The sequence below is a fragment of the Halyomorpha halys genome, unplaced genomic scaffold, assembly GCF_000696795.3.
Source record: "Halyomorpha halys isolate HHAL.00 unplaced genomic scaffold, Hhal_1.1 Scaffold222.1, whole genome shotgun sequence".
Taxonomy (NCBI): domain Eukaryota; kingdom Metazoa; phylum Arthropoda; class Insecta; order Hemiptera; family Pentatomidae; genus Halyomorpha; species Halyomorpha halys.
Genome location: NW_027115668.1, coordinates 412,195 through 436,566, shown reverse-complemented (window position 1 = coordinate 436,566; position 24,372 = coordinate 412,195). Strand labels below are relative to the sequence as shown.

Below are 24,372 nucleotides of genomic sequence, written 5' to 3'. Positions count from 1 at the left end.
TAGGTGTGTATCTCTAATTATTCATATATTCATATATACTTGTTTTATTTCAATACCTGTTTGTGAAATATGTAACATTTAATAAAACTTGTAAAGTTCATTCCTGCCTGTGTCGCATGAATATTCAAAAAGTGATCAGAGAAATTAATTATAAAACGGATCGATAATTATTACAAGCTCACGAAGTAGAGCGTTTCATTAGGCCTTTGACACTGGTACCAGTCCAAAGGCTACAAACAGAAACCGTTAAATTCACTTTCATATTTAGAATATAATTTTCCCTCTTGCTTGCTACTCTTAGGAAATAAATATTTATATTTCCCCTTCTCGGGTACTATGTATTGATTTCTTCGTTTTGGGAAAAAATTATTATCTGGGCAAACACATGATTACATAGCAACTTCCATCGGAGTCACGTGCATGTACATATTCAATTACAACCGTACAACAAAAAAACAATTTACTAAATGTACCAATTTTCTGAAAGTACAAATCATTCAGAGATATTCTGAATACTGAGTTCTCTACAATCCATCAATACCTTTGAAATTGGAACCTTTGAATAGAGATCAAATGGCTCCATATTGATCTGGAATAACTCAGGGTTATCTATTTGATTACAGATATCTTTGAAATTTTGATAATGTTAATGCCCTATTCTTGAAAGGTTGTTCCTTTCCATTCAGTTCAATAGATGAAATGGTATAAAAACAAATTGAATACATAAAAGGCCTTTCGAATTAAATTTAGTTTTGCAATCAATTTATTATATTTATTTTAATTTTTTTATTGAAATTTACAACTGTAGTAATTAATACATTCAGTAAATTTGATCTTAGTTAAAATGGAGTGTTACAGGCGTGTAAAGAAACTACCCATTGGGAGCACTCTAATGTTATTTATTAAACTTAGCATTTTAATTTCGTTTAGTTAAAGGTAAATGAAAAACACAATATTTGTTTTATTATTATTAAAATCTGTTTCATATATGGGTCATAAGAAATAGATATCCAAGAGCACATCATATCATATTTAGAGGTATATATAATTTATATTTAAAAAAATAGTAAATAGAATAAAAATGAAAAAATATTTAACTTCAAGTAAAATAAAATCTTAAAGATATTTAAATCTAAATACAATATTTACTTTACATTCTGCTTGGAAAACTCTTGATCGAGTTTGTCCGTCTACTTGTGCATAAAAAAAAAAAAAATTCCTAAAGATCCCGATGTTTCTCGCTCAACCGCGCCGCTTAAGTTGGTCACAACCTTGAGTGGAGAATCTACCCTACAATATAGCTTTCTAAAAAAGGTCTCCAGACCATTGCTGTTTGATTCTTCATAGATAGTTGTTGGGATGGTTGAAAATGGACGGTGACTGCGCTAAGGGATTAAGATGATGACTGAGTTGTATTTTAAAAAAATCGATGGAATTAGGTCAGGGACAAATGGGATGTTATGGTCATTATGAAGGACAGTGGTGGCCAACTTGTGGATATTTATGTGTTTTAGTATAAGGTGCATTCCAGTGAGGAATAAAGTAAACTTTATTTTTCAAAAATATGTAATACAAATAAATTATGTATAAGTTTGGAATAAACCAAAAGCTGGGTCACACAGCAATTTAACCCCTTACTTTTACATTCAAATCAAAACTTTGCTATTTACTAACTTCCATCCTAATCCAAGTAATTAGAACTCAGCGCCCCTACTATATCCTATAAAACCTACGCTTCAAATCCTCTGTCCAATCCCGTACTACCAGATCCCGTCCATCAGATATCTACCCTCTACCTCACCGAACTGCTACGTTTGACAAATTCTTTTTTTCCTAGTGACCTCTCACTGGAACTCTATTCTGTCTACCATAAGCCAAATATTAATTGTTCTACTGCTGTGGATATTTTATTTTTGATTTATTTCTATATTTATATTTATTGATGATTTATCTTAGTTTGCTTTGCATTTGTGTAACGGATTGAACGTATGTTGAGAAGGGAGCAATGAGGAAAAGAATGTCGTAAATAGGATTGAGAAAAAAAAGAATGAACAAGGAAAATGTAATGAAACTTGATGAGAGAAGGAGGGGTAAAAATATATATTTATAAAAATAAAATAAAGTGGTAAAAAAATAAAAATATTGTTTTTAGGTGGATTATTGTTTGGAAAAAGAAAAAAGTAGGAAAAAAGTTTTTTTTTGTATCTTTGTTAATATGTGGTGGTATTTATACATTGAATCATGTAATGATAAGTATGAAGTGTGTTTTAGTAACGCGATATATTTGGGCAATATTGCGGAATAAATCATATCTTTCTAGAGTACAACTCAGGAAAAATCGAATTTATAATGCGGAGCTATTTTTACATATTTACATAAGGCTACATAATTCTTCTCATTTAAAAGGTATATCAGTTCCTTAACTGTAAGACTTATCTTTCCCAACGTGGAAATCCTTTTAAAATCGGACTGGCAGCTGAATGATTAGAAGTGTCTCTTCAGGTTCGTTGAGGTTACGCAGACTAAAAGTTATTTTGAATTCTATGACTTTCATGAGAACCACACAATAGCTCTCATGAAACAGAGGGATCCGTTTAAATATGATAGCTGCATTTCCCTTAAACTTGATAGGATCGGGCCTTTGATATAGTTTCAAGAAATCCCCACCATTCCACTCCAGAGATTAGCCTTGAAACCACATGTCTTTGACGCTCATTGGATTTTCTAGGAAATCCGCCCTTCTAAATCGGATTAGAGGGAGTTTTCAAGCCCTTCATAGCTTTAGCTTAAATGTTATTTTAAGGTAGACAAATAAAATGGATTCTTCCCTTGTTTCTAGATAAAAAGGATAGATATTTCAACATACTTCTTGAAATATAAAATAACCTTTTACAGAACGTCTTTGTATCCGTTAAATCTCGGACATAAAAGGTTATTTCAATTGAATAATGTTACTGAAATAATAAATACAAGAATTCTTGGAAACAAAGACAGACTTCTCAGTAATGTGTCTTTCTCCTTGAAGAATTCATATTATATACTTGGCGAATAAATCTGAAGTACTTTGAAGCATTTTATTCTGAAAATCCTAAAATGAATGGGCATAGGAGTGAGATCAATCAAAGACGAAAGAGGATATAATATAATTCCAGGATTTTTGTAATTCTCAACAAGAATACCTTCAAAGAAAGGGTAATTTAGTATTTATAAGCATATGGTAGACAGAGGTATAGAGAACACGGTATCCTTCATAGGAAGATCATGGAATGAATCAGTTTCAATCAAACTGTTGAAGTATTTTAGCATATAGAAATGTTTAACGGAAAACAATATAGCAATATAGTATATAGGAAATGTTTAATGGAATTCAAAAGAAATTTTCCCTCGTCTGTGTTGTTATTTGTAAATTCATTTATTAGCTCAGTTGTACTCATGAATGTTGTTATGTCCTTCCTTATCATATCAAGACCAGAGCCGTTTTGAGTAAAAGTATGTTAGATAACATAGATCTGAAAAATTCAAATAAATTACAATCCGTTTTTTCCACGAATCTAAATTTCTAGCTTCGAGTTTTTATTTTAAAATTTTATTTAATTTTATAATCAATGAATCTTGTGTACTAATTCTTCGCTATTTCAATCAATTAGGAAAATTTCTAAAAAAATTTAATTTTTTTAAATTTTATTAAAGCACCATATGAAATTTGATATTTATGTTCAGATTTATAAAAAGTAAAGTATAAAATCACAACGCAAGTAGTAGCTGCAACAATAAAACCAAACTTGTCATAAGAATATTTAGAGAAAGGAATATAATGTAACTAAGAAATGTGAAGCCAAAATGGCGGGCCTGCTGAACTGCAGGACGGAAGAGGAGTGTAAGCCTTTCATCGTCTTCTGTTTCAGTTTAGATTACACCGGCTAATATTCCTATTAATCTTAACATAAACCTGAGCTTATTAGTTTATACATAGCTTAACTTAATTTTCCCTTTAAAAGAGAATAATGGGTATGCCACCTTCACCTCCCTTCGTTTTATCCCTGATTAATAACAGTAATTAAAATCACTGGAATCGATTATTAATATTTAGTTATAATTATGATTCACAAAATAATGATAATTCGTCAAATTTGGTAAGTAATGATATAATCAATCATAGGTAGTTCAAAATTTCCCAACAACTTGTTCAGAAAAATGATTTGCGATAAATGTCCAGGGAGAACTATATTTTTAATCTTTGATTAATTTAATAATGACAAATTTTTTGAAGGAGCGGAACGATCCGAGGGAATAGTGGACCCACACCAAGCCAACCCCTTACTACACAGACAGACTCAGTGACCGTGTGCATTTTGATCAAAAGTTCTTTCCGAAGATAAGTTGTTTTCGATAAGCTCACTACTGACCAGCACATCTCTAGCCCCTAAATATCACTACTGTTTGAATCGTATAAATAATATAGTGGTTAAGGAAAATTAATGATCTAAGAACATACTTTTTTTTTTTTTGACATGATGAAAAACATTTTAGAAGCTATGTTCCGGTTGTACATTGGTGATTTCTATAGTAAGGACTCCCTCCTTTGGGCATCCTGCCCCATTTCTACTTTTGGTATAGCTAAAGGAGTGCAGTACTCAAGAAGTGCATTTCGCATCTGGAAGAATGAAGGTATTCGGTTAGTACTGGATTTCTATATCTAAAATAGGTATTTTCTAGCTGTAAAGTATTTTTTATAAATTTCATCATATTATAATTAAGATAGATATCATGGTAGTAGGCAGCTCTTTGGTAAGTCAATGGACTACTAACTCAAAAGACCCGAACCGGGTTCGAATCCGGCAGTGACAGATAACAATTATCTGTTACCTGTAGCCTTTGAGTCAGCCAGGTGAGCTCGGGAGCCTTCCAGATTGAACCTAGCCTTAATTGAGTAAATATCAGGCGATTGAGCGTTATTCTTACCTAATCACCTCCTTGCACAACAGTTGGTCTAGTAACGATACTTCCTTACAAAGTACCCCTGACTCTTCATTGATTGTAACAGTAAAGATTTAATTTTAATTCTTTCTTAGACATCATGTGTTCATGTGAACTAAAAAACTGAAATATGATAACGGCCAATACTTTATAATGTAACGGACCTTAATAAAATAAAAAACTAAGTCTTGATAAAAAATTAAATAGAATTGAAACTGTTGATACCTCAATTAAGAGAAACCACGGAATAATTTACTCTTATTTTCTTTTCTAAGAGAAGGGTGGAAGAGGAAACAGCGTAGAGATTTCCCGATAGGTTGAGAAGGCTTTGAGATAGGGTGAGGGGTATATAGGAAATTAAGCAGGGCCTCTTTTGCCTTCCACTTAGTTGCTAATCATTATACCTGATTGAAGGCATCTACTCAAGACTATAGACTTTCATCTTGGGCCGTCGGCTCCCTGAAGCGAATCAATGGAGGTAGGCAACTCTTGTAGTGGGCTTCTAAGGCTCTGCACCACCATTCACTCTTTTATTCACTCAGATACCAAGAGCTCCCTTTCTAAGGACTCTAACAGATTACTAGTGATAAAAGGATTAACTTTTGTATACCAAGGTTAACTAATATTAAAACAACTAATTTCACTAATAGTCAACGCTTAGAAAGAGTAGAGAAAAAACTTATATGTGTAAACAAGTGATTCATTTTGGTATAGTTTTTATAAAAAAGAAATGGTAGTTCTAAACTTTTACAGTTGGTTATTAAGTAAGTGAATTACAATGAAAAACAAAAAAGATAAAAAAAGAAGAAAATCTTTAAGATTACCAAAAAAAAAATAATAATACATTCCATTAGGATAATTAAATACATTAAAATCTATACCTTGCAACTCATGAAGAGTCAAGGGTGCAGTACTTTGTAAGAAAGTAATGTTGCTAAACCAACTGTTGTGCAAAGTGATTTGGTAAGAATCACTCTTGATCGTCAGATGTTCACTGAACTAATGGTACCCACTTTATGAGGCTGGGTGCACCCTACAGTGCACCTGAGCCCACCGGGCTGACTCAACGGTTGTAGGTAACAGATAATAATTATCTGCCACAGCCGAGTTCTTGGAGTTAGTAGTTCACTACCTTACTAATGAGCTACCAACTCACCCATTAAGATAATAATTATTAAATTTTATATCTACCAAATGATTCACAACAAAAAAACGTCAAGATAATAGCTTTATCAATTTTCTAAAGATCATTTATTTTTCTGAATAACAAGTCCCGGAATAATACAAAAGCCTTGAAGCTATAATTATCTTTTATTGATTTATTAGATGACGAAACATAACTTGATGAAATTACACAAATTTGTCATATATACTAATATATCTCTGTAGTGTTTTAAATAGTTTGTTCCATTTCCCTAACACCAGTTCATAATTTCCATACATTGCATGCACAAGTTATATATAAATAGTTGCGTGACTAAGTCTATTTTAGTTTGCAGCTAAAACTTTACAGCGTAGACTAATAGAGTGTGTCAGTAGCCCTGGGTCTTTCATCGTGCATTATGGGGATATATGTCGATAACTGTAGTGGTGTAGTGATTTTAATATTTGGACAAAAATTACTAAAACTTCATTACAATGGAAGAAGGATTCACTTAATTAAGTATATAAAGTTAATTCTAAAAAACTTTAGTTGACTTATTTTGTATTTTAAAAGATTAATAACGTTGAACACATACTGATTATTACTATATTAATTTTCAATTTAATTACTTCTGTGTAGCCATTATTGCTAATAGCAAATTAAATATTAAATAAATACGATTTACTAACAGACTTAATTTTTTTTTTGTCCAAACAATTTAACCATAATTTTTGTGTACATATAAACGTTAGAATGGATCTATGAATTATTAATCAACATATGACTATTGAGAGATATGCCAGACAGTAGGATGCTCAACCTAACTAGACTAGTATACATATCTAATACATATGCTAATCTCGCCTTAGCAGCTTTAGGTTAACGGTGTAGAATCTATCATCAACGGAATCGTGTTATTCCTCCTTGATATGAAGTCGTTTGGCAAACTATTAATAAAAGCAGTAATATCCACTCAGCTAAAGAACGTGGTCTCATATGTTAATTTTAATATATGTAACATTGGACAACTAATTAACTGAAATATCAAATAGGACCAATAATACAATAAAATATTAATTCAATGATCGAGAACTTTCATAGACTTTTTAATTTTATATTTTCTTCTAAACATAAAATGTTTACTTCAGGACAAACAAAATATAATTATGAGCAAAGTGTAACATTGTTATTATTAATCAGCAGTTGAAATTTACATTGCTAATTTTAATTTTAAAAAAAAGAACTAATGGTTACGTTTCCAGTATATTAATGAATTAATTTTATTTCTCTAGTTTTATTGATGAATGATAATTCATGAAAACAGTTGATATATCAATTTAAACAAATATACAGAATGAATAAATAATTAATGTAATCACATTTAATGATTACGATCATGAAAAATGTACACATATGCAGAAAAAACAATTTATAATAAATATAAACATGTATTAAAAAAAAATTAAATGTGTACCGCTACAAACCATGAAGGATCGGGGATGCAGTACTTTATAGGGAAGTACTGTTACTAGACGAACCGTTGTACAAGGAAGTTAAGTTATAACCACACATGACCCTTAAATTTTTACCCAATTAGGAGTACCCACTTTATGAGGCCAGGTGGATACCGTATGGCTCCCAAACCCACAGGGTTGACTCATGAAATGAAACAGAAAATAATTATCTTCCAACGCCGGATTCGAAACAGGGTCCTTGGAGTTAGTAGCACTGTGCTTTAACACTGAGCTATCCACTCCCATAATAAGTAAGTATAAGTGAATATAATATAATACACCTTTTATAATATAATTAAAAAAAACTATAATATAATAGCAAACGAAGCCTCTGTATCAAATCGGGTATGTAATGTGTAATTGTTCCTTTTAAACTGACAAAGAAGATTTTTCTCTAAAACGCTTCTAAAAAAGCCCTGATATTTCGTTTGTATATAAGTTCAATCCCCATAAAGGAACTAAAAAACAATTATGAGGTAATCATTTAAAGAATTATTCAATTTCCAAGAAAATAATAAATAAATTATTACTAGGAATGATTCAGTGCATTGAATTTTTTTTCAAATATTTCTGATTTTCCATGTACTTTTGTAATACTTTTTTTACCTACCAAAAAAAATTAAAATATAATAATATATTTATATACGCATACAAAACCAAAAACCACAAAATTTGTGGATTACATTTAAAGTTATGTAAATCCCTATGATCAATAAAACTCTCATTCTTACAACCAAAATGAAGCTTCAGTACTTCTCAAGAGTACACTATCTCTTGACCAAAGGTTTTAGATTGTGATTCAAGACAGGAGGCCTACCAACCCCACTGGGTTGACCAACGGCAACAGGACCAGAAAAAATAATTATCTGCCGGATAATCTTACAAAGTTTGTATGATATTTAAAATTCAAATTATTTAAATGGTGGCTTAACTAAATTAATGAATCTCCAATGTAACCGAGTTCTATTTGTGTAAATCCTATATATATATATTAGCCAAATCAAGAAAACACCTTATGTTGTTTACAACTTCAAGGGACAAACAAACTTGCAATATCCTTTTTCTATATGTCAAGTTTATCACCATTCTTTTTTTCAGTATATTTAACATAATGAAAAGATATTTTGAGACTTTTTCCCCTACATGTGATTGAATCCACATAAGCAATAAAGAACTGTACAACATTCCACTTTATATATATCAACATATATTTAAATTCTACTCTCCAGTATCTGAATAGATATTGTATTCTTTAATAACATATATTTCACCTAGCCAATAGTCAAACTTTTATTAACAACTACTTAGAAAGATTTTAAACTTTTTTGGCAAATATTTGACAAATCGGGCAAATCTTATAGTCACTAGTTTTTTTCTCTATTATCAAGCATTACGTACTTTTATATTATTTAAAACCCTTTATTTTTTCCCCTTTATCGTATAGTATACATAAATAATTTTACCAGCATTAGTACTATAAATTACTTCTGATAATGTTTCCTAAAGATTATCTGAATTAAACAGTTTAAATAAAAAAACAAAAAACTTTTTTATCGGTCTCTAATAAAAAGCATCACGCAATTGATTCAGAATCTCATATCCTCATATGGTGTAACAAAGATTTACTCCAACCCTTCAAAAGTAACGGAAAAATTTATTTCTTGCCTTCAAATAAGTAAGAAAAGTAGAAAGAAGGTGGGTAACAACTGTCGTTAAAGTAAGAGAAGTAATCCTCTTTCCAGGGGCGGACGGTCCTCTGTTTTCTTTTTTTCTTTTCTTTCTCTGTTTTACCAAGTTATATAACTCCACGTGAGAACACATCCATGAAGGAGGAGTGTGGTATCGTCGCTTTTTGTTCTATTTCGTTGCCTTGATAGTTTCTAAACTTGAGTTCATTCACTTTGTCAACAATTTTGTGCCTCTTGTTACACCACCAATCCCCGATGGACCCTTGGGACATCTCTTCAGGTTATTTTATATCGCCTATAAAAGTCTTCGATTGATCTTATACCTCATGAAGGTTTCAGCCAAACATAGGAGTCACCTGACACACAACTTAACTTCACAGGACTTGATTTGGCGACGCTGAATCCTTTCATCAATAGAAAATCTAGGATAAAACAAAAACTATTCTCATTTAAAAAAAAAAACATTACATGTACTGTTGTTCCAGTACTTTCAAAACAAGGACCTATGAATCGCAGAAAATAACCACTGCGTGAATTCTAACCGATATAATTTGATCATGATCATCTGAAATCATTCATCGTCAAAGTTTTAGAAAAATTTCATTTCCAGTTACCAGTAGATAAGGTTACTGTGGTAACTTAAAATGTGGGAAATTTAACTTCATCTCAAATACTGAAACCTATACTAATGCTTATTGATAACTTTCATTATTAAATTACTCTTTTTGGTTTATATGTCAGTTATTTATTTTGTGGTTAATTTTTTTTCTATTTCTTTCATTATTCAATTACATATTCATTATTAATATTTCTTAGATTATTTTTTTTATACTAAATCATTTTTATTAGTTAAACTTATTCAATAATTGTTAAAAATGAATCTAGTTCTTATAAGGGCCTTCTGGCTGATCTGGTGATAAATAAATATAAAAAAGTCACAAGACTTGAATTTAAGAAACGAAAGTACTTTGAGAAATACAACAGCTAGAAACCCTTTATTATTTGTATAGTTTTTAAAAAATAATTAATATCTCATAAAACAAACGTTCGAGATTGAAGGAAATGTGTAATTCGGATTTGTTGAGGAAATTTGATGTTTATAACATAATAATCTTCTGAGGCATTAAGATGAATAGAGATTTGACTATAGTATTTATGTATGTTTTTCTCTAAGAAATAGTGAATCAAAGAAGAAAATAAAAGAAAAACATACAAGATTTCTATGAACAATAATTGTGTGTTCCTTTTAAGGGAACGCAGGGCCACAGCGACAAGGCACTAACTCACTCCTAGGACCTGGGTTCGAATCTGACTGTGGCAATTAATAATTTACTGTTACACTGTCACCGTAGGTTCTGGAGCCTACCGGCGTCCACCTAGCCTCATAAAGTTGCTCACCCTTAATTGGGGAAAAATCTGGCGGTTGAGCGAGATCTTGAAAAAATCAACTCCTTGCACAACCGTAGGTTTAGTAACGTACTTCCTTACAAAGTTCTTCTCCCCTGACTATTCATGGGTTTGTAGTTGTACAGATTTTAATTTATTATCCGTTTTTCTAAAAACATTGATTCCATACAAAATACTGAACCCATAACCCTTCATGAGTCGTAGTTCAAATTATTGTTGTTTTAACAAACGGTCCATTAGATAAAACTTGAATAACTAATCAAGAAAAATATTTATAAATTTATATATCGTCTGTTTATTATTGATGTATGAGTTTTTTTTTCCAAGTATAGAAAATATTTGTATAAGGTATTTTTATTGTAATCTCTTACAACTTGATTGTAACTTTCAATACTGGCAAGAGAAGTTTACTGTAGCTGATTTTCATGCAAAGCTAGTGGAGCTTTGAAATGCAAAGGGTTGAATAGCAAAATACATGTTTTTATGTTCCAACAAAATGCAGCAATTTTCTTCTAATATAGAACACTATTAAAGGCTGAATGAAAGTTATAGAAGTTAAAGAAGTTAATAAAATATGTAAAAATAAAAAAATTCTTTAAATAAAAAAAAATTCGAGATGCTATAAAAATAATATAATTTTTTCCGGTGAAAAGTAGAACGAAAATATAATTGTCATAAACCCAAAAAATTTAATAAATCAATTACTTTTTAATATCTTTGAAGAGTCAGCACGACTAGTCCTGACACTTAGGGCTGTATTTATAAACGTTTCTAAGGAAGACTTTATTTATAATTTTCCTCAAATATACGCCTTTACCTTTCCCTAACAAAATTTTCGTATTAAAAATGCACTATATTTATAAGACTTTTGTAAGAACTATTGATTTCTTAGAAAGGAAAGGAGTGTTTACAAACTGATAATTTTGTTAAAACAAACTAAAGGTGAGTGTATAAAAAAACCTTTACTAAGGTCTTCCTTAGGAACGTTTATAAATACGGCCCTAAAGCAATTAGCCGTGTTGAATAAAACAAAAATTCTAAACATAATTTAGTTAACTGATCAATATGTTGATTTTGTAAACCTATGGGTTGACTATAAGTTTGTAGAGGACCAAAGGAATAAATCTCGGGATGCCTACTGTTAAAAAGAGAATTATGTATGTTTATTTACATTAGTTTATAGTTTGATTATTTAATAATTAAAATTAGTTTAAGTGATAAGAAAGATGCTGGATTTAATATATAGTATGTTCGCTGGTCGCGGTGCCAACATTATAATACACGTTTACTACCACAGAGAACATTATCTCAGGGTAACATTAGAGTGTTATCACAGAAGTCAGAGTAGCAGTAGACGATGGAAGGACAACATAGCACCGCAGTTCACAGTTAGCATTCGTAAAGGGACTTAAGTAGAATTTAGATATTTATGTTAATTTTAAATATAGTTTTCATTTGTTATTTCTTTGTTTTTTTTTTTTTTTTTTGTTAATTTATACTGTATGAAGCGCTTCACGCATCCTGTATTAAACAAATCAAAGGTAAGTTCGGTGACTCTACTTTTACGATTGGGTAAGAGCTTGCGAGCGAATAGGTTTTCACCCCTCTTCCCAACACCTACCATAGTTCTTTCATATAAAACCATTACCCTCAACCATTATAATGAGAAATAGTTAGTTAGTTTAATTTATATATGTTCAACAAGAGGTGCCTTAATTAGTCAGAGCAGAGATCCTACCGCTTCGATTCAACCGATCATCTTTTGCAGACCATTTCCTTCTGAAAAGGACGAGGACATCATATAAAAAGAAAGGTGGAGGGAGTCCTAGAGGAAATGGAATATAGTAAAAATAAAATAAAATTTACTTTTGGTGAGACAACCAGAGAAGTGGAGTCTTAACTCAAACTTTGTTTTTTTTTTATTGAACTAAAAATACTCGTTAACCTTTTAATATGTCGTATATTATCTCATTATTATTATTATTTTAGCTAAATCATAAGCCACTTTAATAAAATTATAATTAATGACTGAAATAGAAACACAATTTTTTTTCTTTTTTTTTTTTTTTTTTTATGAATTGTCTATTTATTGACAAGGCTGATTATTGTAGATAAAGAGGTGATTTTAAAAGGATATATTTTTTTAAAGAGAAACTGTGTGCATTTAAAGAAAACGTTTACTAAGGTCTTCCTTAAACGTTTATAAATACTACACTAAGTCTGGTGGCAATTAACTGTTAATATAATTTTAGAGAAATCGCTTCAATATTGTGTAAACCTTAGGGTACATTATAATTAGGTAACTAACCGAATAAATCTGGAGATTGCTACAATAGATAGTTTGTATAAAAACATTAAACTCTATATATAATATTTTCAGTTTCTTGAGACTGCTATTTATATTTTAATAAATCAATTGGTCTCCATATTAAATATCTTCATTACATCATTAACAGTCCAACGTTTCGGCCAATTTGGACATCCTCAGGACAATCTTTATCGATTTATTTATTGATATTTACAACTGTATACATATTTACACATCAAGTAAATTTGCTGTAAGTGATATTATGACATGATAAAACGTGGAGAATCTACCCATTGATAGAACTCCAAAAACATTTCTAAAGGAGAAGATCTCGAGGCCATCTTCTTCTCAGACGTCTAGGAGGATTATTAGGTAGTGAAGGAGAAGCCAGGTTAGAAACGGGTTGGTTAGGGTGGTTGGGAAGTTTATTATGGCAGGATTGGTATCTGGTTCTGGCCAAATCGGCAACATAGGGGACATTGAGGTCCTGATGGATAATTTGATTTGTGACAAACTAAGGAGCATTAAGGATTTTACGAAGGATTTTGGACTGTAAGGATTGGATTCGAGAGGAATTAGATGGTTTAGTGGAACCCCATAGCTCAACTCCGTATGTCCAAATAGGCCTTATAATAGTCATGTAGATCAGTCTTTTGTAATGGATTGGAAGTTTGGACCGTTTGTCTAGTAAATGTTGAAATAGTCGGAATCGACGAGCAGTTTCCTGTCTTTTCAGTCTTGTATGAAGATTCCATGTCAGTCGTTTGTCCAGATTTAGTCCTAAGTAACGGATCTGTTCAACAGGAATGAGTGGGGTATTATTAAAAAATACTGTAGGGCAAGACGAAGGTTTACGACGAAGGGTAAATGTGATTTGGTAGGATTTATTTTAATCCTCCAGTTTTAGCACCATTCTTCGAGGGTGGTGATGTGTGATTGGAGGGATTGGGATACAATGGAAGGATCATTAGGACAATCTTAAATATAAATTTTCGTCTCACATTCAATTATTTAAAAATGTTTTGCAGGCTATTCCCCGCAGGTCATTAATCGCAAGTCAAATTACCCTATTTCGTCACAATTACATTAGTTTTTAAAACTTTTAATTCTAGATCAACTTAACACTATCAACTATGATATAAAATTAGATGTAAGGTGAAAATTTATATTTAAGATTGCCCTTGAGGATAGCCGAATTGGCCGTACGTTGGACTGTTGAAGATATACTAAAGAGTATTGAGACTTAATATGGGTACCAATTGATTTATTTAAAAATTAAACTCTATATTTTATGATATATTTTTTTACATATAATATCATTATTAGAAATCTCATTATTTTTTCAAGTCTGAAAACTTGCATCGGATTTATTACTCTCTTCACCGATTGATATTGTTATTCATCAAACACATGAGTATAAAAAATATTTTGGCACTAATAAGTTAAGAAATTGAATTTGAATCGAATTTCAATAAATTTATGACATAATATAAACAATCAATACTCGTCAGTACATAAGTAGAAGAAATATAATTGGAAGGAACGGAAAAATATTAGAAATATATACCTAGCATTTTCTTTATAAGATGTTCCAATTATATTAATGGATGTTTGCGAATTTGTTTCATTTCTTTTTCTTGTCCATCTATCTTACGTTCGTAGAGATACCATTAAGAAATTGTTTTTAGCCTGAATCAAAATCAAACATTTTATTAAGTACATCAAGCAATGATTCATTGTTATTGGAATTTATTGTGTGGGTTTGTGCATAGTTATATAATGATTACCATTAAAAGTTGCATATTTAATTATTGTATTACGTTAAAACTAGGTCTTTGTGAGTTTTTATAACATGAGACGATAATTGGAAGTTCAGAGTATTTTTCTGGGCCCATTGTGGTTCTCCCGGTTGTATAATCTTATTATTGTTGTATCTGACCGTAGATCGAAAAAATGGTATACGTCAAACCTGTTTCTTTTCATTAAAATTAGTCAGTCTGAAGTATATTTATCTATTTAAAAACATTTGATGTTGACGCTGAAATTAATTGAATATGTTTATTTTAGAATAAAAATAAATTATGATAACATAAGGACACCACTTTTCCTTTTAACGGCTCAAAGGAATTTTTTTTTTCATTTTTTTTTTTTCCTGATAAGTATTTATTCATTTATACAATTAGTTTAAATAATAAATCCGTCGTCGCTATCCCGCCTTTCCAGCTCTCATGTTCTTATATAACATTCTTATGGGGTTTTCTAAAGGTGAAACTACAAATTGAGTAGTAATTGCACATTTATATACCTCTAAAGACTCGATCAAAGAGGTTTTCAGAATTTTAAGTGGATTTCTATCGAAAATTGAGAGACGAATATATGGTTTTCCAGATATGTTATTTAAGTTTCTTATCTATGATGTGTCTAGCATTTTCGACATTCCTCGGACGTGAGTGTGGAGAATAAAAATTATTATGATGGAACTTTTCACCTTAAACATTCCTTTCTACTCGGAAGGCAGCAATAAAGGTTGTAATTAGAACAATAATTGTTTTGTAAGAATTTTGGCGAAAATAAACCTTGAATATCGTCGATATACAGTGCTCATCACTAAACTCATCCATTTTGTTTTTCAATAAATTATAAAATTATTATTTTTTTTTTAGATATACTACTTTTTATTCATTGATAGATATTACAATCTGCCACACAGTTGTAGGCAATAGGTAATAGTGATGAATGATCTCATACATACTAAAATAAAATTAAATAAATGAATTAAAAAAACAACACTCATAAAATATATACAAACAGAAGAATAAAAAAAATGAACATAATCAAACTATCTGTATGAAAAATAAATAAATAAAATAACATAATGATAAAATAGTCTCTAGTCACATTTACACTCTAATATACAATATTTACACAATCGACCTGAGGATCCCTGAGCCCACTCTATCCCCCACGTGTTAGGCGTAGATCAGAGCTCAAAAAATTATTATTAAATTATTTTTTCATTCACTAGGATATTTATTTATTCTGAATTTCTGAGAGATGAAAAGAGGGTCCCGGAATAATTTAATTTTTATTTGATAATTAAACAAAGGTAAAAACAATAAAAATACAGTTTTATTAATACACAATCACCTCATACCAACCAAATTCTGAAAATTCCATAAAATCCTTTCTAATCATCCTAATCCTTTGGCTCAATCCTTCTTCAGTCCCTTACAATCCACTTTGAAGGTGGAAATGGCAGTGGCTAACAGACCTTTTGTAAAACAAAATCGACGATAGGAGTTCTGGGAATGGCCAGGTGCTCCGCTAATGTAGAGTGATAGTGTCTTTAGTGCACTTACTCAGCCTCCACTGGCTCATTACTAGTGATGTGGTAAGAGGGCTGCACTGGGATCTCAAAGGCCCTTAATCTACTCCTCATGCGTGGGGGATAGAGTTGGCTCGGAGATCCTTATTTCCAGATAGTAAATATTCTATATAATTTATTTTACTTAGTTTAATTATGTTCACTTTATTTATTTATTTTTCTTCTAATATACATATAGAGATTTTAATTGTCAAATAGAAAATTTGCATTTTATTAGATATAGATTTCAATTGTCAAATAGAAAATTTGCATTTTATTAGATATAGATTTTAATTGTCAAATAGAAAATTTGCATTTGCCACAGTCAGTCCATATGCTGTAAATGATTGATCATTCTATTTGTTTATCGTTCTTGTTAATTGGAAATTGCATCCTTCTGAATTGGAATGGCATATCTGTTGGTATCATCGTCATACCTGGTATTAGCTTAACCGCAATTTTGACTTTGCCAATTAAAATTGTTGACTCTATTACATTATTTAATAATTTTTTGTGCCAGTATAAGATCACTGTAATATATTTAAAAACAAACCTCAAGTTGTGTTATAAAATCCTCTGCCAATTATGATCAGCGGTTCAACAATTATCAGGACAGCTTATTAATCTGGGCCGAAAAAAAAACTTTTCAGAATCTCAATACAGCGAAAAAGCTGCGAATTTAGGAAATAAAAAAGGAAGTAAAGATAAGTCATGTGGACACATACCTTCCGGTCGGGAAAATGCTCTACGTTTTTCTTTCACTCTCTCATTGTAACATTTTTTTTTTTTTTAATTTTATTTAGTGAGTATGAATTTGTGCAGCTCAAAATTATGCCTTTTATCTTATTCCATTATTCCATACTTCCCTCATGTTTTCAATAAATGTGAATTCATTGTGGTCGATTTGTATTGCACTGTTAAATTTTTATTGTTGTTAAAAGTTATAGCAATATCAGGTGGTTTGTTATTTCTATCATCTTTTATCTTGTACATTTCACTATCTTTTGTATTTTTTTTTTATAAAAAAAGTATTGCGGTACCAGTGTAGTGTAAAAAAAGTTGATGACCAAAAATATTGACAATTGTAACTTAAGAGAAAAAAAAATGTTTTTTTTTATAGTTATTAATTTTTTATAAATAATAATAGAATAAATAAAAACTGCAAACTAGATATCTTGAGTACAAAACATAACGATAAAAATATATAATAATTACCTCTTGAGCTGATTAAGCATTGAAAACATTTTTTTTTTTTATTCTACCCAACTCGCATTGTTTGTCTATTCTAATTATTAAATTAATAACGTTGTTTATTTTTAAATTCAAATTGCAATTGTCAATATTTTTTGTTGTCCACTTTTTTACTAGGACCATTGAGTCTTGACATTCTGTTATGGTCTGAAATAAAAGAAAACTAAATTTACTAAAATTCTTTCTTTGTGGTTGTGATAATAGAACAATTTTTTCACGCTATATCTACAAAAATAAATATAATTATTGTTAATTGTTAGTGCTAGAAAATAGTATTAAAACAAGATACGAATGTACTTGAATTCTGTCTTTAATAAAAGTTGACATCTATACTTCATAGAAAAAGCATCGTTCTATAGATTTAAGAATGATTTTCCTAGTTTTAAATGATTCTTTGTTTTGAGTTTTAATTAAAGACTTAAATTATGCAATAATAATAAACAAAGATGATCAACCTTGTGGGTCGAAATAATTTTATGTTTTGAATTCTTCTTAACGACGCATTATGAATTAATTAATTACTTCGTGTTTTATTTTAGTTTCTAATTAGTGAGCTTGGTCCTCGTTAACACGGAACTTGATTGAATTTTTTTCTCGACGAGCTGTTCTAGAGGGTCGAGTAATGCGGCTAAAAACTTTTAATTAATATATTTTAGATTAAATTATAATGCCTCAGGTATTTCCTAGGCTAAAGAGCCGTCTAATATCCAATTTTCTATACAATCCTTCTCGTTTTAGACCCTTTAATTTTCAAGTGTATCTCCCATTATAGCTAGCAAGCGCTAAATTAAATCTTAGCAATTGACGTAGAAATTACAATGTTGAAAGACTTTCAAATTTATTAAATTGAATCTAAAATAAATAATTATTTATAAGAGGTCTCGAGAAGCAAGTAATTGAAATAAATTGTTTTATTTTTCAAAGAAGATTTTTGTCAATTTATATTACATTTATGAATTTTATTGCTGTGATTCTTCTCAAGGCTGTCACAGTGAAAAACAAAAAATAAAATAAAGTTGCTTATAAAATGAAATATTGAAATAACGGAAATAACTCATTAACACAATTTTAGGAAAACAAAGTAAAAATAAAATAGAATAAAATTTATCCGTAATAGTTGATATAGAAATATGAGACAGCTAGTTCTAACATTTTTATTCAATTAAAGATTAACCCAAGTCATTTTCGTGTACTGATTTTTTAAAAATATACAATTAATGATTAAAATCGATGAACAAACTTTTGTTTACTTTTTTTAAAAATAGATTGTCAAAGATAAGAGAATTTTCAAAAGATTTCTTTCATAATATTTATAGTTAAAAAATATATATGTACTTTTTTATTATTATTGTGACTATTGTCCAATTTGCAGTTATGTATTAAGAAGTAGTGGCATTTAGACTAAAAGTATAGCACGGTGATATATTATATTCTCTATCTTAAAGAAAAATGAAATTAATCAATATTGCTGACCGATGTCAAGGGGTCCATTTTGGTCGAAATTTTCGAAAACTGTTATTTTCTTAAGTCCAAATCTGTTCAGTCAGGATTGTTTCAAATCATAAATATTTAAAAGATTTCTTGCCTAAAAGACATCTAACGAAAATAATTTATTAGGTTTTATATTTAGATGATTAACTAAAGAAGATAGTAAATGTTTTCAAAGCCCTTATGTCAACAGTCTGCTTTTACGTTTACTTACCAATATGTTAATTTTAAAGAAATGTCATATAGGAAAATTCCTGTATAATAGGGTGTGATGAGGGTACCGTAATTTTTAGTTCATAAAAATGTAAATTAATTATTTAAGTATGTTTAAATTTGTTTTTCACTTTACACTCTAATATAATATTATTAAATTTTAAATGATTGAAATTATGTTGTTCCCAGAAACATCGTATATTATGTGAAGATTTCATATTAGTAAATACAATAAATTATTTCTGCTCGTTAAGTGTTTATGAAAAAAATGAGCAGATGAAATCATATCATAAAAAGCAAACAAGTATGGGGAGAAATTGATTCAGATAAAGTGGTTGCGTGAGAGAGAGTGAAAATTGAACTTTGTTATTGCATACTAGCAATAAACAGATATTTATGAAGGAATTACCAGGCTACATATTACGGATAAATGATGATGCAGATGAAGAAAAAGGCCCTTAGCTCTAGGCAAGAAGATATAAGAGCTGAGGATGGGGCCAGTGAGCCGTGGGGCCCAGTGGGGCAGGACCTAAAGTTGCCCGGCTCCCCCTGGGGGTGCTGTGGCCAAACCATTACCTTAATACCCACCAGAACTAATCTCTTCTTTCCACCCTAACTCTTGATACCAGCCTCTACTACCAACATGGAAAAAGTGGTTAGTAACAGATATTCAAAGGGCATTTTGGTATAAACTTATAATAAATATGTAACTATGTATTAAATATAATAACACAAATATGTATTACATATGATTTATGTATATGTAAACTATAACATCACAGATGAATTCATTCAAAGATAATTAAGATTTATACAAAAACGTAAATTAGAAAAATTAAAAAAGAAAAGTATGCAGGAAACCCGCCTAATAATCTACAACCCCACCCCCCATTATTTTTTATATTTAAAAGTTGTATGTATATAAAAATTAATTGTTCTTTCTTGATAATTATCTTCAGTTCATTTTTGTAATTTTTTTTTTCAGTTCATTTTATTAGTTCTTTACTTAATGATTCATGACATGATAGATGATTTAATAGTTATATTCGTTTATTTATCATTTATTATTTAATGCTAAACATTATTAGATGCATATAATATTCATTTAAACGTTGTACTGATATAAACTTTTTTTTTCTATCTTTAAAAATTAATATTGTCTCCTTTTTTTTTTTTTATCCAGAATTTCACTTTGCATGGAATAGTCCTGAAAAATATATTCCAGATAAAATAATGTTATACTGAAGCTTTGAATGCACAGTTCTATGGTACTAAGTCCTACAAAGTTTTCTCGTTTTCTTTTAACTCGGCTATGGCTCATTCAAACATTTTTTGATAATGAAGAAGTAGGAGATAAAAAATGTAGTTTTAGTAATCTAATTAGTAAATATAAGAGTGTTGTTTCCTTTTCATTCATTATCTATTGGGGAGAATTCCATTTTTTTTCTAAGTGAACATTTATACTATGGACAGAGAGCAAAATAATGAAGGAAAGAAAACAAAATTAAATGATAATAATAATTATTATTTTTTAATATAAAAATATAATGGAGGAAATCTTTGATGAATCAACCTTAAGTGATTCTAATTTATTGAACTGTTGGGCAGAAAGAAAGGAAATGCCAGAAGAAGATCTCGGAATGTATCATTGAAATTGAAAATTTACAAAAACAGTTCTTTTTGATACAAAAATAATTGTAAGGAAATGTTTACTAAGAATAAGAAATTAAGAAATATTTACTACACTCGTTTATACGTGATGTAGACATTCTATTCCTTAAATATAAGAGAAATCATGTATTATGAAATAATAATAAAATATAAAACCTATGAAAACAGTATTATAATAATACTAATTAGGCAATAAGTGATGATTTAAACTCACGATTAATAAAATAAAATAAGGAAAATATTTTTAAAAATTTTCAAACGAATATTTTTGACGGCCTGGATTATCCTAGTATATCTTTTGTTTTGCCAAAGAGCATTAAATAATGAAACTAATATCTTTAACTATTTAACTGAAATCTTTCTAAATGAAAATTTAGTCTTGAAACTTTTTTACTGATGTTCATAAATTGATTTCGTGACATAAGAAAACGCTTTAGATGAAACCGAAGCGGAGGACAAAGTTCTATGTGTTTTGCATTTAGAAAAAAAAAATTCAAAAACTAAAAATTAAAGTTGCATACTGTTAGGGCGGAAAATGTTTAGCATTTCATCCTCTTTGTAATGAGCTATAATTGAAAATTGTATTTTAACGCTACACAGAGATATAGCGGCGAAAAGTAGAAACGATAGAGTCAGAAAGGAAATATTAACTCGCTTTTGGACATTTGAACTAAAATATCTCGAAAACTAAGAATCGTAGCTGCATACAGTAAACAAGGGAAATGGTCAGCACTTTGAATATTCAAATTATAATATCTTAAAACTAATATATCATTATAAATTTTTATACATTACGTCATTTCTGTTGGCCAGTCCGAAGACGTTTTTTCTAATTTTTTTTTCTAAACCAAACAGCTAAAAGTGTAAGGACATCAAACATTTAGTTAGTAAAATAAATAATAATTGAACTTATTTTATATAACAAATATTCAACGTTTAATTTAAACAAATTATTAATATTGATAAAGAGTTTAGAAAAAATTTTGAAAAGTAAAAATTATCTGTAAAAATTATTAAATTAAATTATATTATATAATTAAATTTAACTGTTAAGTAATCTCTTCTAGGACACTTTTGACCCCAGAATGTCTTCCACATTTGTGTCTATCATTTGGGGAGAGCGAGCTTCGTCCTTCAATCCCTGTCGCGTGTAGATAGGTTCCTGTTTTAATGAACTTGGCATTTCATAAAAATACATGAACATAACCTCTAACAATTGCTTTCATTTGCTTTGCTTTTTTTGGCTATACAATGGAGTGTGTATGAATGGACCATGAAAGAAACACCCGATGGCGAAAATAATGAAACGTAAGAATTTATAGATGGAGAATCTAATGATGACGAGAGTAACGTGCATGGAGAAGGAGCAGTACAGGATAGTTCAGAAAGTAAATTCAGTGCTGATGATCCTGGAACTCCTGATTTAGGGGAACAACCTAGCACGTCTCAAGCAGAACTTTCCAACAACAATGACCCTCCAAGAAAGGGAACAAAATCAAGCACTGTTCTACGAGGGAAGAACGTGAAAATTGTACGGAGCAAGGAAATACCAGAAAAGCTTGGGAGAAGACCTCTGGAAAATATCGTAAGCCCAATTGAAGCTTGGAACCCACTCTTTTCCGAGGTTATAATAGAAATAGTAGTGGAACTTACTAATAAAAAGATTTGCGGCGAAAAGAAGCTACAAACAATACTAACATCGGAGCTTTGTGGAAATTTTTTACTTCATGGGTGAGCAGAAGTCTGCATAATTTTTAACTAAGGCATAATGCCTCAGTCCACAGGAGTTCCTCAAGGTAGTACCCTAAATCCCATTCTCTACTCAGCTGGCATCCCAATCAATCCTAACATTATCCTCAACATGAACGACACAAGTGTTATTTTTTGTTTTGAACTATTTTTATAAATACAAATTTATTTTGTTTTCTATGTGTGTACTTATTGCTTGAATACAATTCTGGAATTAATTATGTTGTTACTGAAGATGGAATACAAAAAAAAACAGAGCATTAGTTACTATTCAAGGTATAGTGAAAACTTAATTATCTAACTAGGAAGATAGCATTTTTTTCTGAATGTTTGGAAGATAGTCTAATTTGAGAATCAACCCTAAATTACGGACGATCTTTCAAATTGAATTAATAGTCACATCCACAAACATTTTGACGATTTAAAAAAAAAAAAAAGATTTCAAGAAATCTCGAATAAAATATTCAAATCTTACCAATTAATTATATATTTTTTGTTTATATACATAGGTATATTGATTTTTAGATTAGTACAGTAGTTAGTTATTCTAAAAACTATTTATTTAGTATATTACCTAAATAAATACATTTGTGGTCAATTTTGACAAGTGTCTATCGTTTAAATATTTACAACCTTCCTACAAATCGGAGACACACAATTAGAAAATGATTAAAAAAAATAAATAAAAATGAAAACTGCCGTGAAAGGACGTTTACCATTACAAATAGTAAGTTTATTTATTAATTTATAATTAATCCATTCAATAATTTTTTCTAATTGTCATCCGCAATTTATCGAATCTATTGAATTTGTGACGTACACGGCCTACGCAATAATTTCTAACTGTATAATGGTGCGTTTCGGATAGAATTGGCGTGCAAATGAATCGGTTAATTTGTAATTTGCGTTGTATTGTATGGCAATCCGTTGCGTTGATATTGTCTTGTATAATGGTTAGTATTATTGTTTCAGAGCAAACAAGGTTTTGTTCTAAATCGGGAGCAAACCATATACATTAAACAATTAGTTTATCACTTCAAACAACTTAAAGTTAAATATAACAAGTGGCACGGATCGGATTTTACTGGGAAAATTCGAATTTAAAAGTTAAAATAAGGCAATATGTTTGTAATTGTTTAAATAAATTTCGAGCTATTTTTTATCGCCTACAAATCAAACAAATTTATACGTTACTGTAATTATCTGTATAAGGGGAAAATCTGTCGTTACATCGGTACCAGAAATATGAGTCAAAGTTAAACGAGTAATTGAGATTTCAAGTAGGCCTAGAAAAATGTACTAACAAATTTACCCTCTCATGTAACTGAGAATTTTTTTTAACAATTTTGTTACAAATGTTTTTTAGTTTGAACTGTATGTTTGCTTCGATAAATGGATATATTTTCCGTTGTCTATGTACTCTTAATTTTTTGAATAGATAATTTTATAAATATATATATATATAAGTTAAGTATCGGCGAAAGTCAAATGTCAAAAAAGAGAAGAAGGAATAAGATGTAACACGTTTGAACTGCTTTAACATACTATCCTTTATTGGGTTCCGCACATCTTTATATATACACATGATCAGCTGATCT

General features: G+C 29.9%; 1 protein-coding gene and 1 long non-coding RNA gene across 2 annotated transcripts in view; one reads left to right on the top strand and one right to left on the bottom strand.

Moving 5' to 3' along the window:
* The window catches only part of kek2 (kekkon 2), a 610,704-nt gene that overhangs the window by 528,085 nt on the left and 58,247 nt on the right, over nt 1-24,372 (top strand). The gene's annotated exons all lie outside the window — the stretch shown is intronic.
* LOC106679809 (uncharacterized) lies at nt 14,620-17,259 on the bottom strand. Its single transcript, XR_001343029.1, has 3 exons — nt 17,128-17,259; nt 16,956-17,027; nt 14,620-14,727 (listed from the first exon to the last, which is right to left on the bottom strand). It is a non-coding gene; the product is annotated as an uncharacterized lncRNA (long non-coding RNA).